Source organism: Podarcis cretensis, assembly GCF_951804945.1.
Source record: "Podarcis cretensis genome assembly, chromosome: 2".
Lineage (NCBI taxonomy): Eukaryota > Metazoa > Chordata > Lepidosauria > Squamata > Lacertidae > Podarcis > Podarcis cretensis.
The window spans coordinates 49,771,350-49,776,924 of NC_137171.1; the positions used below are offsets into that span (position 1 = coordinate 49,771,350).

Sequence of the window (5,575 nt, forward strand, 5' to 3'; positions counted from 1 at the left end):
GGTCAGGAGAATGGAAGCTGTAGTCCAACAACATGTGTAGGGCCACAGGTTACTAATTCTTGCTCTAAAAAGCCTAGTTATTCTAAATTTACTTTTCTTCTCACATAAGAGAAGCAGAAAGCTCTTCATTCTGTTATATATAATGTGGAGCCAATTAGCTCCATAGCTTCCTTTCATTATTGGCAAACGGGATATGCATTAGTTTTATTAACTGATTTTCTCTGCTTATTTTCTTCCCATATTTTGCGAGAAAACTAATTTGATTCCCTTTTGGGGTTCTAGGTGTGGTATGAGATGATAAAGTGCATCTTTTTTGCTATGGTTTCCAGCTGTTCTTTGATCAACCAGCATTTGTTTTCATGCATGAAGTGGCCTAGAAATTTATCCTAATCAATTTTAAGCAGAGAGAAGGCTGAGTTGGAAGTTCCAGCTGAAGCAGTTTAAACAGATGGCAATTCACTATAAAAGGAAAGTTAAGGTAGAATCACCAGGAAGGAATTGCAAGACATGGGGAACAATTTTGCAGAGGAAGTTGTGTGCTAGCAGTCTGTTATATTGCTGTAGCACTGCAGTCATATCTAGATCAGGATGAATTCAGCATCAGGCAGCTTTTCATTTTTTATGTGCACCAGTCATGTGTGATTTCGAAATGTCTCAGACTTTTTTGATCTTCACTATTATCCTGCAGTTTGCTAACAAAGAACACCATCTGCCACCCCACCCCCTTTTAAAGAGGAAGCTTTCAACAGACTTAAATGATCATATGATTTTTCATATGTTGGCTATCAAAATATAATGGAAACCTATAAGTGAAACTAAATTAATTGCAACCCTAGTATAAAGTATTGAAAATACAAACTGATATTGTACTGAATGAGACCATTAGGACACAGCTCAGTCTCACCTACTCTGAAGGGCAGTGGCTTTTTCTTATAAAATTTAATGTAAATCCCACCCTTCCTCCCAATGGAGCCTAGGGTGGCAAACTTTAAGTAATAAAATTAAAAAAAATGTTTAAAGGTAAAGGTAAAGGTACCCCTGCCCATACGGGCCAGTCTTGACAGACTCTGGGGTTGTGCGCCCATCTCACTCAAGAGGCCAGGGGCCAGCGCTGTCCGGAGACACTTCTGGGTCACGTGGCCAGCGTGACATCGCTGCTCTGGCGAGCCAGAGCCGCACACGGAAACGCCGTTTACCTTCCCGCTGGTAAGCGGTCCCTATTTATCTACTTGCACCCGGAGGTGCTTTCGAACTGCTAGGTTGGCAGGCGCTGGGACTGAGCAGCGGGAGCGCACCCCGCCGCAGGGATTCGAACCGCTGACCTTTCGATCGGCAAGTCCTAGGCGCTGAGGCTTTAACCCACAGCGCCACCTGCGTAATAAAATAAAAAAAAATGTTTAAGACATCTTAAAAAACAATTTCCATACTGACGCAGACTGGGAAAGATCACAAAGATTTGTTGACAGAGGATGGTGGTCTTCAGTAGGTGCCTCCAATACTAAAAGTGTCCCAACAACACCCAGCCCCCCAATGAGGACACACAATTGGAAGTTTGGTTACTTATTGGCAAAGCCTTCAATTACAGCAGCTCCTAAGGTGCAAGAATCAAATATACTACTGCTGTTAAATACCCAGCTACGCATCTTCTTCTTCAGACCTGTGCTTCGACCTGGATAGTTGGAGCAACAGCATGAACATGTCTCCAACAGCAGGTTTAAACTCCCTCTTCTGATGTGGTATGTGCAAGCAACAGTGACTTCTCCTGCATAGGAGCTCCAGCTTCTCCAGTAACTTTAACTCCCTCCTCATCCTTGGAAATAGGGGACAGAGGAGATTCTAACAACCCAACTCTCTCTTCCACGTCTGTGTCTTCCTGCAACACTTCCTTCGCCTCTGCCACTTCTGTCTATGACTGCCCAGCTTCTTCGTCTTCCCTCTGGCTCACAGGTGGCACAGAACCCCACAAATCACTGGCCCCTTTCCCTGGATCAAGCTTCTGCCCCCTGCCCACTCTGCCCACCCTTCAAACTCTTGACTGTCCCTGACAGAAAGGGAGGGAACTCCATAAGGTAGTTGCTACAGCAATACTTGGTGGTGATAAAAAAAATCACCAGGTGGTTTCTGTTGAACGGGAAGCATAGCACATCAGATTAATAGAATGCTTGCCTGTCTGCATAAATAGACCATTGGAACAAGTCCTCATCTGTCACCTCATCACAAATGTGAGTGAAACAGAGAAGTGTATGTTTTGACTTTGCTTAAAACAGAAGGTCCATTTTGAACATTTGTTCTATTGGTAGAAATGTGGATGGTTGTTGTTTTTTAACTTAATCACTCATTATTGCAACGGTATCTGAAAACATCACTCAGATGCCTTGTGCAGACTTCTGAGCTCTGCATATATATCATGACTATTTAAAGACTGCTTGTGCTTAAATATTGTGGTGTGTCCCCCTCCCCCCTTCATTGTGCACCCTTCATAAAAGCAGACATGATTTTAATGTAGGATTCATATAGATAAGCCTGGGAATTTTATTAAGAAAAATTATTTAAGATGAGTTTAACTCGGCTTAGAATGTATGTACATGTGCTCACACACAATTTTGCTCCTATGTATGTTTGTACTGTTGTAGTAAGAGTTCATTTAAGGACAAAAACATGACATTCATAGAATTGGTATTGCATGAATGTTTTAAAATTATTATTATTTTTTAAAAATAAACTGTTGCAGGACCTCTCAGTCAGGATTGAATGGGTGATGGGCTCTTAACTATTTGTCCCCTGCATTCCAGATCTGAAGTGGAACCTTCTGCAGGTGCTATTTGCAACAGAAGGGAAGCCCACAGTGACTACAATGGCCCCTTGTTGAATTGCAATTGTGCCACATAGTTGTTGGATGAAAAAACACTAGTAATTTGTCTTTGAGATAAAGTATGTTTAAGCTGTGTATTAATAGGGAAACAACATTCAAAAATCTGTATTTCCTACTTGAATTAAAAAATAAACTGTGTGTATTCTGGAAATGTGATGGAGAAGACTTGAAAAGCGGTATGCAAGCATGGCACAAACCTGATATATTGGCTTATCCATCCATCTCTACATGTAACCAAATTAAAGCATAACCCAGTACAGCTCCCCTGCCCCCAGCAATGCAGTGTATAATAGCTGAAAAGAAACACTTGTTCTCCTGGCCACTTTGAGGGGGTTTTGTGTGTGTGTGGAGGACGCTATTCTGGTTTTGATAAGTCACCAGCAACTCCACAACTGGGTAGCTTGGGCAGATGCCAACAAGCTGAAAACAGCCAAAGAAAGTGGATCAGCAACCTTTAACTACTGTAGTTATCCACTTCTTGTTTCCTACAGGGTACCCTGCAAAAGCTACACAACATTGCAAAGCCACAATTTTTCTCCTCAGCTTTCCCATACTTGCCAATGGTGTACAAGCCATCTTGGGGATGGGTCTGTGGTGAGGAGAAAAAAGGTCGTAGAATTGTCTCTGAACAATATGATATGCTCCTCTGTATGTTCCACTTCTAAGCTGTGTCCATGGGCTTACATCAGCTGTTAAATGGCATATAAAGCACAAAATTGTTGTTTTATGATTGATCCTTTTCTATGGAAACAAACTTTGTAAGGTTTCTGTCATTTTCACCTCTCTAGCCAGTAAGTTTCTTAAATGTTCCTGTTCAGAGATTATAGCTGCAAATTGGGATGTTAGTAAGATGATGTTTAGCATTTCAAAAGCTCATTGAGAGGGGAAGGTAGACCATTTCAGCTAATCTAAAACTAATTGCCTACTAGAATGTAAAGGAAGGCATCTCTCCCATATGTGTCTGGAAAGCATATTTCAAAGCCTTTCAGTTCTATTCATTAAGGAGCAGCAGATTCAATCTTTTCTCCTTTTTGCTGCATTGTGCTTTTGAGACTGAAATGACAAGTTCCAAATGTGAGTAGAAATCTGTATTTTAGAAATGATATGATAAAATAGGTACTAGGCATGGAAACTTGCTAATATATTTTGGAATGTGCAGTAATACAGACAACACTGGCTTATTTAGAATGGCTGCTGAAAAGAAAAAATAAATAAATTCCTTATAGTTTAGGATACAAAGATATTGCTGAAGTCTTTTGAAGACAGCTGACTTTAGAAATAATACAGGGGGAAAACAATTCAAAAGGTGATATAGTTTTCTCATGAATGTGATCTTTTGTTTGAAAGCACCCTCATGCCAAACCTTGCCACTAGAGAGAGATGGCTAACTTTGATATGAATTTATCCAGCCCCTTGATTCTGGATCTGAGGCCTTCCTTCCTTCTTTGAGAGAGGCTCAGAGGATTGCGACAAAGGTCTTTTAAGTTCTGGCCCCCCATTAGTGGAATGCTTTCTCACTGACATCTTTTTCAGCACTACATAAAAACTTACATGTTCCCTGACTTGGTCCGCTGAGAAAGGTTTTAACCATAGTGGAGTGAGTGACCTGTGTCCTGCTTAGTCTTTTATATGTATGGTAACCTCATTAACCAGTTCTGTGGAATGGGTATTGGAGGCACTGTTCTAAAGTGGTTCTGTTTCTACCTACACGATCGTGTCCATAGTGCAGCATAAGGAGAATGTGTTTTGGCTCCATTAGCTTTGTACTATGGTGTATCACAGGTACAATCTTGTCTCCAATGTTGTTTAGCAGCTATACTGGGTAGGGCCATTCAGAGTTTGGAGGCAAAGTCTCATCAGTACACTGATGTGACATGCAGGTCTACTTCTTCATAACTTCTGAGTCAGGAGAGGCTGTGCATGATCTGGACCATTATCTGGTCTCAGTGGTGAAGTGGATGAAGACCAGTAAGTTGAGCTTGATCCCCAGGAAGACAGAAGTACTGTGGGTTGGTTGTTCCCATGGTCCATAAGATTGGCCATTTGCCTGTTCTAGAAGTGATTGCACTCCATATTAAAGAATAGATTTGGACTTTGGTGATGCTCCTGGGTCCATCTTTGTAACTGGAGGCTCAGCTAGCCTCTTTGGCTATGAGTGCCTTTTACCAGTTACATATGGTATGCCAGGACACAGCTCTAGTGCTCAAAAGCTTGCTCTTATCCATTGGAGCTGTTGTTCAGTATTGTGGACCCAATTTTATGGAACTCCCTTCCAGCTGAGATCAGAGACCCTGTTGAACCTCTGGTACCTACTTCTTTTTTTTTTATTCCTGCAGGCTTCTAATTAAATTCTGATTGATAGTTTTAACTTACTGTTAGTTCATTATATTGAGTCTCCTTTGCACCACTTAATCATGACTGTAATCAAGTAGTATATGAATTGTTGAAAATAATAATAAGAATAATAATGATAAATAAATAAATAAATAAATAAATAAATAAATAAATAACAAATTTGAAGCCTCCGCCTCTTTCTTCTTATAGTTCTTTAAACTAGATTTGGGCTAAACAGCCCTTCACCTGAGGATTTGCACAAGACCATTTGACACCTGAGGTGAACCACAAAATGGTGCCCCCCCTACTAGGAACAAGGTGGGGAGAATAAAGATCTACATTGGGATCAAAGCTGGGAGGAGACCAGCA

General features: G+C 41.0%; 1 protein-coding gene across 3 annotated transcripts in view; it reads left to right on the forward strand.

The window, feature by feature from the left end:
- KCNIP1 (potassium voltage-gated channel interacting protein 1) overlaps window positions 1-5,575 on the forward strand; it is a 575,203-nt gene that overhangs the window by 99,537 nt on the left and 470,091 nt on the right. The window lies entirely within an intron of this gene.